This window comes from Mesitornis unicolor, unplaced genomic scaffold (genome assembly GCF_000695765.1).
Source record: "Mesitornis unicolor isolate BGI_N332 unplaced genomic scaffold, ASM69576v1 scaffold11101, whole genome shotgun sequence".
NCBI lineage: Eukaryota > Metazoa > Chordata > Aves > Mesitornithiformes > Mesitornithidae > Mesitornis > Mesitornis unicolor.
The window spans coordinates 18,638-31,485 of record NW_010161701.1 but is presented as its reverse complement, the minus strand read 5'-3'; the positions used below and the strand labels follow the sequence as shown (position 1 = coordinate 31,485).

Here is a 12,848-nt window from a genome sequence, read left to right as displayed (position 1 = left end):
AGTTTTCACAATATTGCCGCAGATTTACTGTTTATGTGCAGCTTCAAGTACAGTTTTATACTGGCTTAGGGAGGCTATTGGTTTTGATGTACTCAAGGCACACGCTTTCTGATCTACGCTAGGATTTGTTTCTTTAAATTCTCAGAAGAGAGGAAACCTCAAAGTACAGTAACACCAACAGCATTACTTTTTAACGGCTGTTTTGCCATACATCACCAAAACGAACCCCCTTCCCAAGCTGTTCCCAAAGTGCAATGACAACTGGTACGTTGCTACAGTAAGAAACCAATACACTGAAATCAATCAATAAATGCATCTTCAGATAGCTTAAAAAGGCTTTCCCTCATGCAGGTCATGAAGCCAGAATAAGGATTTTGTGCTGTTATAATGCAACCATCACCTAAGACAGGCAGCAAAGGAAACAGCCTCAACAAAACAGGCTGTGACATCCAGTGCAGACTTAGCACATCCTTTTTTTTTTTGGTACAAAACCCAAGATCCAAACAAAACCTTAAAGAGAAACTCTGAACAATTCTAGTTCCACGCTCGTTTTAGCTAAGTTAAGCATTAATCTACAGCATACATCAAAAAAATTCAACTCGGCATAAGAGGATTCATCACACCTTAAGTCAAACGTTCAGTAATGCCCAGAGATGATTTCTTGTGCTTGGAAACCAAGGTGCTTAAAGGAAAGCTCTTTTGTTGCACAACAGAAGAGAGGTTAGGAGTGGGGAAAGCTTTTCAGTCATTTGCAAAGTCTAAGCGAGAAGAAAAACATGCTCAAATCCTTGAGTACTCTTCCAAAACGTTAACATAACATCACCATACAGGAATGCTAAATGAGAGGAGCATCAGGTAGACAAGAATGCTTATTTTTAATCAAAAACTTACTTCGAAACAAGAGAAAATGCACCAATAGATACAATTCTGGTATTAATTAAGAATTAACATAGTACTTTTCTGCAATATAAACGGGATTACTACATAGGCGTGAATGAAAAAACAGGATTACACGACAGAAAACAAAGAATTTCTTTGCTGTTCCACATGGAAAAAAATAAAAGTTATCAACTGGCAATGCTGTGGCAATTAAAAATGGTGCAGTTCCCTTGCAGTACACCAGATAGTGCTCAAAGGGCTCCTTAGCATCTTTCTAGCAGGAGGAGGTGTGGCCCCGTTGCTACGTTACCAGGGAGAAACCGCACTACATCAGCTTGAACTGCAGACTGAGCTGGAGGCGATGGACACAGAGCCCTCAGCCCTTTTCCTCAAGCATTTTCCCCTGTATCTAATGCAACACCACCCTCCTTCCGACAGCTTTCTCTTGCTTCTCTTTACTCAAAGTGCAGGATAAAGTTTCTCATTATATTACAGTAACTTCTGCTGGGCAGAAAGCTTATTGCAATTATTCGCTTTATTTTCATGCCGGGAGGCAACAAGTGTATGCACAACATTAGCAAAGTGTTAAATAGTTAATTTGTGGTAGCAGCTTGAAATATGGTGTGATGCTTCAACCTTGTCCACAATCCTATTTTGAGACCCAGACTATGCGTTTCTGCAATCATCATCACGACAGAAAGGTGTTCATGCTGTGCAAGTCGAGAAATGTTTGGTCGGTACCTCTGGTCTACCTCTTCCCTGTATTTTCCATTTAAAACTGCTATTATTTCAATCACAGACTGCCAACAGCAGCCTGCAGGGTTCCTTGGACATGCATGAGTTGTACCAGGGGATTCTGAGCAGCAGCAGAGCCTCTCCCTGTTTGTCTCTGGAAAACTCAGTCCCTCTGGTTAACACCAGAATCCAAAGTCAGGCTGCGCAGCGCACACGATTTGTGTAAAACCAGTAACACATCCAGAGACTCACCCTAGCACTTCTCGGTATCTAATTGAGCCATCATAAGTAAAAGCAAACACATAAAGGCAGCTTTTTGGAGTCATTTATTAAGCATCATTTATTACATGCCTGTGGCTGGACCTTCCTTCCCTGTGACCACAAGAGTCAAATCTTCCTCAAAGTTGCCACCAGAGGAATAGTTACAGGCATCAGACGCAGAAGGCTCTTGGTTGCCTCCACTTGCTTGGAGAGCTTCATAGGCTATGACTTCACTTGGATGAAGAAAGTAATCTGCAAAACAGACAAGGCTGAAACATGAATACTCCAAACCCTCACAAAAATAAGAAAATGGTGAATGTAGCAAAACAGGAGAACTTACTTGGCAGGAAAGGGAAAACATCAGTCTTATCCTTGAGGTAGCAATGCTGCAGCTGCTATACTGCCTCTTAAACTGATGACTGAAATGAAACAGGTACGATGCACTGAACTACAGCTAAGATACTGCTTAACTGATCGCAGCATCTTGGAAAACATCAACATTTGATGTACATAAGAGCTGACAGAACTCAAAACAACACATCCTCTTGTGCTTAACTTTTATGGGAAATAAACGAGTCTTGCTGGAGAGAAAAGCAGGTAAAATTAAACCCTATATGGCATATACTAAGAAAAGACCTGTCTCTGCCACACCTATTCCCTCCCCATTAATAAAGCCTGGCAATATTTAAGTGGAGTAGTCACACATTGCAACACGTGGGTCGTAAATTAAAAGAAAAATAACGCGTCAAAGCCTCTAATGCAGAAGTTCACTTTTGCTAGCATCACTAGCATTCAGTGGACAGTATTTGTACAGAGGAGTGGGCTAAGGATTGCTAACAGGATCCAACCTTTAGCAATAGAGCTGCGGCACTCTGCAGACTTCTGCTGCTCTTCACAGTGTTATATCTATTTCTGCTTCTTATGAACTATTTCTGAAATGAGCAAGAGCAACCACTAAGATACTAAATATATTCTAGACACAGATGTGTGGTCTTGTGGTAAGTTCAGTTAGCAGAAAAGCACTGCTGTACTTCTGAACCTTCCTGATGTAAATGGAAATACTGGAGTAAATTAATATTGCTGTCAAGACACAATTGTCTTGTATGGTATATAACCATAAAGGAAGTAACACCCTTTAATCATCGTGCATGGTGTACGACCACTACTCATTCTGACCCATGCAGGACAGGCAGGGCATAAGCAAAGCAGCAAGAAAACTACTTCTGCAATGCCCTGAGCACAGGTAAACCCATTTGGGAAGTGCTTTTTACATTTGGTCTCATAAGTAGGTCCTAAGCAGCTGGCTTACCTTTGTCAGCTTCAGTTCTTCAATCTTCTTCCAGTAACGGGTTTTGGTTTTTCCAATGCTCCAAGTAATAAATCTGCAGTGCTGGGAACACCACTTGTTGTGATGCAGGGAGATCCAGAACACTGGTTCTGCAAGTCCACCCACGCAGGCGAGATGGAAACACCAAAACAAGATAAGGAAATTCCACTTCTTTATGAAATGCAACTGCACAGCTACTAAAGGTGGGGAAGCGGGGAAATGAGAGGACCACACATGAATACAAATACAGAAACACCAATCGGGTGCCTATCAGGCTCTGCTGGAAGAGGTTCTGTTTGTCGCAAACAAGGCTTCACGCTGGGATAGGAAAAAGACAGCGGACAAACCAGTCTGAACAAATATTACCACACAGAAACTGTGATTTATTTGAATGAAGGTTCTGGAAGTAAGAACACAGGTCACCACGTAACACAACTTGGTGAGACAATCAGAAAATCATTCAGATGCACTAAAGCACAGCCGGCTCGAGCTCCTTTATACATTAAACACAGGTTGGCAACACCTTAGAGGATTTTTTTGTCCCCCACCCACAGCCCTCCCAGTTCCCATCTGGTGTTGATGTTTCCCTGAAGCTCCACCAGACAGTATCAGGAGTCAGTGCAAGCTGATGAAGCGCTCACTGAAATATTTAGGGAGGTCAACATAACCCTTGGAAACAAACAGCGTAGCACTGCAACGAAGATTTCTAGAACAATTTGTGTTTTCATCCTACGTTCATCAACAAGACTTGCAACATCCTTTAAAAGCATCTTTCTGAAAATGTAAATCAAGGGAGAACTGCCCTACTTCTTAGCATCTACAGCTAAAACCAAACTCTCTCAGCTCTCAAGTTTCAGGCACACACCATACCATCAGTTACCAGGATGTATCTGTTACAAAAAGTGGCCGCAGCCAGGTCAATACGCCACTGTTCCACTTACATGCAAAAAGCACCATAGTTTTGCTAATGGGGTTAGTGACAGCGATTATTCTCAAAACATAATCCCTCTGGAAAGAAAGAAAAATAAATCTACACATTGCAGAAAGCGACAGCATGCAGATAGATGAAATTATAAGTATATATAGGGAAAAGCATGACATTCTGTGACACTTAGTGATCATGTGAGTTATCAGAAAACCCAAACCAAACCAAAACAGGCAGTTTTGGTGACTTTATTCTACACTGCTTCAGTTGAAGCATCCTTTCTCAGCTGCATGAAACCCACGTGGAACTGCAGAAACAGAGATACTGAGTCAAATGTATTAGAAAAGCTTTTTACAGAGGTTTTTACAGAGCAAACTTACCAATGATGCATTCAGATATTAAATAATTTTGTGAGTAGTTTCAAAAAAAAAAAAAGCTACATTAACTTTTGCTGCAGCCAAGTTAAATGAGAACTTTTCAACCTCTTGATCTCAAAAGTTAATGGAACAATTCAAAGTCTCCACCACCAGCAAACACACAGCGTGCGATCTACCAGAAAAGAAAAACATAACTGGGGGTGGAGGGGAGCGTGGAGGGAAGAAAAGGCGTTTCAGTGCAACCTGAGTTTCCAAAAACATATAGGTTGTATTCTTTAAATTCAAAGAGTTTTACAGCTTTGCTTTAACATCTGTAAAAGTGATAGTTTGTTTATTCCTAAAAGGTACAAGCAAACACATGACACAAATCCACCAACCAACCATGAAACTAATTCGCATCCCAGCAACTCAGTTTCAGGACCCACTGACATACATTAGAGTACGTGTTTTCAATTATCATCAACACTGACCTATTGTTTTCTAATATTAGTCTACAATGCCTCAATTACTGCCTTATTCTTTATTGTTTTCAGACTTCTTTCTTAATACTCTCTCCCAAGAGAAAAATACTTAACACATTAGTTCAAGCTGAAAGACAGTACACCTTTGCTAGATGTGTCCTGCACCGGACAAATAAACTGTTTTAGCCATTATATTCCTTATGGGTAAAATCAATAGATTTTATCAAGGCAAGTATGAAGTTTTGATTTTAGATGTTTTGATATAAAAAATGCTCTGAAATTCCTACATGACCTCATTTAGTAAACATGTGGTATCCCTTCTGATATTTAAAGAACACGTGGTGACTTAACTTTAAATAATAAATTGTCTTTCAACTTACATCACTGAATGAGTTGAAAGTATGATCCAAAATAGTATACTCAGAAAAAACAACGATGCTCAGTGATGCCCTAACCTAAAAGGTACAAGTAAACAATTTGACCGCATCAAGTTTGTATTTCAACAGGAAAGCGCTGACATAAAATTCTCAGAAGTTATCTCAAAATTCACCCGAGTTCTGCCGACCACATCTTGTACTTTTCCACCACTTTTAAGACATAAAGCATGAATTTATTCCTTCAGTAACAAGCCACCACATTTAGGTATTACACCTCCTTTACACTGCAGGAAGGTAACAAGGCAGATTCTGGGGTTTTCATTTGGCTGATTTTTAACAGAGATTTTCTCTCCTGTTAACAGGATTTTCCTGTCCTGTTAACAGAGAGAAAATAAGTTATAGCACTATTTTAGATTCACTGCATTATGCATTGCACCATAAACTACCAGTTTACCCACCCCTACACAGACAGAAAGGCAATTACATCAGAAAAGGCTTTCTGAAATGAAAAAAGTATCTTAGGAAAAAGAAATATCTGCGTTCTAAATGAAACCCCATCTTTAACCTTCCGATTTCTGGCAAAAGGATTCTGGATCACTGCATTTTTTCCATTTCTATTGAAATAACAGATTGCTCAACAGAAAAGTTTGTTTATGTGTACTAAAGGGACCTGCCCTTGAGTTTGTTTCCAGTTGAGAATCCTGGAGTCCAGCTACAAAAGATGCTACACCACGAAAGAAGTATACGTCACAGATGGCACACGTACAGCAAAATCATCAACTGCTAAGAAACAGAACAGAGTAAGTATTTTTTCTCAGGAAAAACCCACAAAATATATCCCGTGCACTGAATGCAAGGTGTGACCTTAACTGGATGCTCTGCCATTTACTTATTTTTCTTAAGGTACTTACTACTGGCCAAGGGTGGTTTTGCTTTTAGAAAAGAGTCAACTCTCCAGCTTCCAGATTACAACAGGGTTCAAAAAAAACCAGAACATGTCAGCTCGTGTCTCCCAGTTTTGCTGTCAGAAAAATCTCACGTTAAGTGTTGGGATTCAAATGCAACACTTAAATGCATGCTCAAGTGTACTTCATTCAAGTTCATACAACAACTCAAAGCCTTTTTTCCTGTAATTTCTAGCATATCTGTGTGCAACTTGGTAGTTCTGGAGTGACCTCAACATTCGTAGGAGACTTTACAGTGCTATCCTTTTTTATGTTGCGTTAGGATTCCCATTCAAAAGTCACTGTTTTCACTCTTTTTCTCCCATAAAAAATATGTATGTTAAAAAAAAAAGAGACATTACCAATAGGTAGCAAGCTACCTACATTAAAATGTCATGGTATCTGTACGGTGATGTTTGTAGCATCTGTGTATCAGTAGAGACAAACCTATTTCCTAGCACATCTATGAGGATGATCCAGTTCATCCACACCACCACGTAAAAACCAACAGCACTGATTCTGCACAGGCAAGATTAAGTAGCCCAGACCAAGTAAATGCGGTTACACTCTTTACACAACCAGATTTGGTGCATTGCACTGCATTACCCAGTCCTTGGAAGGTTCATTACCTGGGGCACGGCGCCACGCGAACACGTTGGTGCTGTTTACAGAGCCACATCGACACTGCACACATTCATGCTGCTCCCAGCCTCAGCTGAATTTGCATTGATTTAGTGAGGATCCAGACTCCAATAATGTTTTTGCAGCATTTAGTTTGTCCCCACTCCAGTCAGTTAACGGGGAATTGATTGCATGCACTGTTTTTATTCAATAGCTTCAGTGACGTTACATTGTGCATACTTAGAAGAAGGGGCAAACTGAATGGAGGAAGTGCAAATGCAATTGGGAGATGACAAAAATTCAAGAGCAACTTGCCGAATGGGAGAAACTATTGGAAATCAATTAAAGTCAATAAAAACAATAGTGAAGTAGGAAATGAGAAAAAATAAGTGGACAAACCCATAATAAGGAGCAATGGCTATAGCAACTCGGCCTAAATGACTTAATATTGTGCTTGATTATTATTCAATATTAATTGTGCTATTCATTTTGTGCTTAATACTGTGCATATTAATGAGTTGATACAGCTCTGAGACAAATGGCATTTCGAAACTTAACAGGACTATGAGAAAGCCTGGCAGGCAATCACCCTGTCCTGGCGACAGGAAAACCCCAGCCAGATGATGTCTGGAACTGAGCACCCATTTTAAGAGATACCTGTGCAAACTGGGGAAAAGTCATGAACAGGAGTGAAAATTTGCATGAAATTAATATTTGAGACAGGAGAAACAACTGAAGAACCCACTGGATGAGTTCATTAATTAAAAAAGATAATGCTGATGGAGGAACAGCCAGGCTGACAATTTTCAAGTATGTTACAGGCCACTGCAAAGAGAGCTGTAATTAACTCTTGTGGCCTACCAAAGCTAGAATGAAAAATAAGACTGAGCTCAGAAGAAGTGAAATTTAATTAGATATTAAAAAATAATTGTCTCACAGTTAGAAAACATCGCAACAAGGGAGTCTGGGACTCCCAGGTGTTGGAGTGGCTCCAAAAGCAGCGCTGGCAGCCGTCGGGAATGGCCCAGTTCACTGACCCTGACTCAGAGATGTGTAACACCCCTCAGCTTCCTCATCCCGTGACCGTTCACACATCCAGATTAATATCACAGCACGACACAACACACAGGAACACGCTTTGACAGGGAAGGGGAAGGTGAGGGCACTTTCACACGGCAGCTAAGCCCATCTAACAGCTCACTGATGCCAAAAGGGATGATGTCCTTGCACTGAGCCGGTACCTGCTTGACTCCATGCTGAAATGGTGCACTTCGCCCATCTGACAGAAAAAAATAGTCTCACCTTGAGGGAATGAACTTGTCACTTGCAAACAGTGATTAGTCTTTGACCTGTTAGAGCAGGTTCACACATGGGGGCTGCTAACTGCCCTTATTCTAGTAACGATCTAGAAATTATCGGCAACAAAATGGACAACAAATGGAGATTCAAGAAAGGTTACTCTTAACTTTGCCAGATTTAAGAGGAAAAGGAAATAAGAAGGCTTTACTATAATTCTTCCTCAGAGCAACGTATCTTGGACTTGTATAAGAATAAGGGCAAGTCATATCCTTGGAGCAACCAAGTCACCACGAGTATGAACAAGCACAAAGTGAGGCATTTTTAATTATTATTGCACAGAAGAAACAAAACCCTCGCATCAGACAATGATTCCTGAGTGCACACAGTGTGCCAGACAAAAAGTACCCTCTGTACTACACAACATGTACATCTTTGAACCAATTCACAACTAATATGCCAAAACATGAAGCATTTCAAAGACCAGCCCAGAGGGGTTTCCATTCTTTGCCTTAGGGCACACTCCCTGTGATTTAATTTACCTGTAGATACTTTGTGAGTTCAGTGATGTGCAAGCACTAAGAGTACATAAATTACATTTATTTTTATCTGTTCCTCCAGGTTGGAAGCACTTCAAACACGGAAAGTGATCTCTTTTAATGGTGTGGGCATGGTAAGCCAGGTTGTGAGGTTACAGCCTGTCATTTACTTCACAGTAACAGGGTTAAGCCCAAGCACACAGACTTGATGTCCTTTAAGTTCTCATCCTTCTGATTTGATGGTAATATGCTCAATGTGTGCACATCCTCAGCCTGGTAAAATGAATCAGCATTCCTAAAATATCTGGCAATACAAACAAACAAACCTCTTGAGGTTAATTTTCCATCTAGCCCATGCAAATAGAGAAGCTGTTTCAAGCAAGGCAAGGGACTGCAAGTATTTTTCACTATGAATTTAAAGTAAGAAACATGCTTTCAAAAACTAAACAAAGTCAGTGTTGGATAAAACAAAGTCAGTCCTGGATAAAAAATACTCCAGGAGCGATTTCTCCTGGCCAGGATGCGAAGTTGAATTGTGTTTCACAGAATCCCAGCACGTTAGGGATTAGAAGGGACCTCAAAAGCTCATCCAGTCCAATCCCCCTGCCGGAGCAGGAACACCCAGATGAGGTTACACAGGAAGGCGTCCAGGCGGGTTTTGAATGTCTGCAGAGAAGGAGACTCCACAACCTCTCTGGGCAGCCTGGGCCAGGGCTCTGGCACCCTCACTGAGAAGAAGTTTCTTCTCCAATTTCAGTGGAACCTCCTGTGTTCCAGTTTGTGTCCGTTCCCCCTTGTCCTATCATTGTTTGTCACCGAGAAGAGCCTGGCTCCATCCTCGTGACACTCACCCTTTATAAATTTATAAACATTAATGTTCCTTGTTAAAGCAATGGCTGCCTTGTATTGTAAGTGTAAAGAATAACCTGGATTTAAAAAAAAAGTTCAGGGAAATGCCTTTTCATAAACTAAAGAGAGCTAAATCCACGCCTAAAAACTGATTTTAAAATATTTATGAATGTAATAGACATCCAGATGAACTTACTGCCTCCCATAGCCAAGCTTAAGTTTAAAATAAATGTGGAGCAAGAAGGGAAAGGGGAGCTGAAGTGAAGGATCCGTGCAATATGCAGGATTAGTTTTGAACCTTTGGTAAGTCACCGAGCAGAAGGACCCAGGAGCACTCTGGGCAAATAAAGGCCTGCATTTTTATTTTTTTTAAAGGTATGGAAAAGGTCAGTTTTTATATCCTCAATTTCTCATCTCCAGCATTTTTACTGACCACCTGCGTTGCAAAATTGCTTTTCTCTCTCAGGCGCCTCAAGAAGAAACCAATGCATCATGTTCTCAAAAGCAAAGCTATACAATCCACAGCAATCATTGCTATTTGATGCTCTCAGCTGAAATGAGTGAGACTGAAAGGTACATTACGTTCTGCAGCAGAACCTGTACCAAACTTCTGTAACCCTATCCTGGCACCTCAAGACCCCCTGAACAAATTTTGTCTGCTGTGCTCCAACCTGATCCAATCTCTGCCAGGAGCTCTCAGCAGTGAAGACGCTGGGGAATGCACACATGCAATCTGGATCTCCAATTTTCAGAAGCAATGCTAGAAGATAACGGCATTGGAAATAATCACATGCTGCTTTGATACTTGGTCACAGATTTGATTCTCTGGTCCCTGTAACACCTGCAGATCAGCTGGGTGGAGGAGAAAGATTAAATGTGGCGCACTCCAAGCACATCTCACATCAAGAGGCAGAGAAATAAACAGGCGCCTATTTTTGCATAGCAGAAAACATTACATGAAACGCTGAATTTATGCATATGCATTCCACAAAATGCTTGGTTTAACAATTAATCCAGACCCCTTACAATTGTGGTGCTCATTGTGTTTGCAGAAGAGGAGACTGAGGGGAGACCTCATTCATGTTTATAAATATTTAAAGGGTGAGTGTCACAAGGATGGAGCCAGGCTCTTCTCAGTGACAAACAATGATAGGACAAGGGGGAACGGACACAAACTGGAACACAGGAGGTTCCACTTCAATTGGAGAAGAAACTTCTTCTCAGTGAGGGTGCCAGAGCCCTGGCCCAGGCTGCCCAGAGAGGTTGTGGAGTCTCCTTCTCTGCAGACATTCAAACCCCGCCTGGACGCCTTCCTGTGTAACCTCATCTGGGTGTTCCTGCTCCAGCAGGGGGATTGGACTGGATGAGCTTTTGAGGTCCCTTCTAATCCCTAACGGTCTGGGATTCTGTGAATCAATTTGAAGTAGAATAATGGTATGGAGATTTTCCTAAAGCAACCACATAACAAACAGGAGCTGCCCTGTCTCACACACCCTGCAAAGCAAAGTTGAAGACATTAAAGCCCTATGGACCAGAGCACGAAAACAAGGATTAATGTGATAATTGCAGGAGGGGCAGAGAACAGATAGAAGACACCCTACACTGAAAAAGATCAGTAACAGGCAAAGAGCAGGAACTGTGTTTGTCAAAACGACCAAATGATCAACACGGAGCATCCTGACAACTAGTCCACAAAAGTAGTCAAGTTGTGTTTTTCAAGGTATTTTTATATGGCAACTTGATGGCAAAGAAAAAAAAAATCCTTTACACAAAATAAAATACTGCAAAAGGTGGCACAGAATAAAATCTTCTCTTTGCCCTCCCCCAAAGCAGCCAAACTGAAAAGCTCAGTGAGATCCTGCACGATCTGCACAGAAGCACAAGACTTGCAGTGAGAATCCTGTGCAGATGGCATCTTTAAAGAACAAGAGGTACTCCCACTACTCTGACAAAATAAAATTCACACCCGCAGCCGTCCTTTCCCCCCAATATCACACCATATGCTGCCTCCAAGTTTCTACCCTTCCTCCAAACAGATTTCAGGAATTAATAACTTAAGGAGTCGGCTAACTGCCAATGAAATTTAGTGCATCCAAATATATTAATATGCACAAATTATTGTTGATGAACTGGCACAGAGCTATTCCAACAATCCACAACACACAAACCATGCCACATGCTGTTTATGCATATTCCTCGGCTCAGTATATCTTGTATCTACCTTCTGTCCACACAAAGCCCAACTCTAGGAGCAGATAGGAAAGAGCAGAACGAAAGGTCACAGTAAATATAATCCAAAAGCGATCCACAAAAGAACAAAACTGCGATGGGGATGACTGGCCTTGTTGAAAATGCCACCGTCTTCATAATGACATGGAGTTAATTAGGTTAAAATACAGTGGTAGGGCAAAGCGCTTCTTTGCTTTGAGTTCATTTAACAGGAAGAAAACCTTCCTGTGTGAAGGTCCATGACAAGGGACAGGCAAGTGGCACGGCTGCAATCAGTGTAGCTACATTCTGAACTTCCTCATCTGGTTCTTGGTTTAGAGGTTATGAAGTCATCACTGCATTGACTGCACCAGTGTACAGTGAAAATAAACCCTCTGTTTCAAGAAAGGCTTTGGTTTTTAAGGGATCGCTGCACACTATTGACCAAAAAACCCAATAGTCTGTACTTGAGCACAGTGCGACCGAGAAAAGAGGAGATGAACCTGCTGACCTCTGAGTTTGATGTCAAAGAAGGGCAAGGTCTGTGCCAAGCACACTTAGCACATCTAGTTTTCCATAAGCATCCACTGCTTGCTTTCTTTAAGCCAGTTAAACACTAAAAAATAAGCTCTGATACATTTTTCTTTTATTTTAAATCAAACAAACAAAAATACTTTATGTAAATAAAGGTATCTTGCTCAGAGGGCAATCAATCAAATTCTGGCTAGATATTGCCGTTGGGTTTTTTCTTGATTAGAAACCTCCCATTCCCATAAAAACCTGTTCAAGCAGAAGATGACAAGTGATTAACGTTTACAGCATTTTTCTTGTTAAAAGCCTCGTGTTTTGACTGCATATTGAAGTTATATAATGACTTGGTGAAGAAAACACAGGAAAAATATTAACTACCATTAGAGAGAGACAGGTAAGACAAATAACGGAGTCAGCAAATATTGTACGCGTGAAAGTCGAATCAGCGTCTAGGAAGGGAAAAAAAAAAAGGTGTTTTTTTGGTGCTGCTGCCCAGCTGGATCCAAATGATGAAGTTT

General features: G+C 41.0%; 1 protein-coding gene across 2 annotated transcripts in view; it reads right to left on the bottom strand.

Annotated features, from left to right (window-relative positions):
* Positions 1-12,848, bottom strand: part of LOC104547629 (ubiquitin carboxyl-terminal hydrolase 22) — a 54,029-nt gene that overhangs the window by 27,320 nt on the left and 13,861 nt on the right. The window lies entirely within an intron of this gene.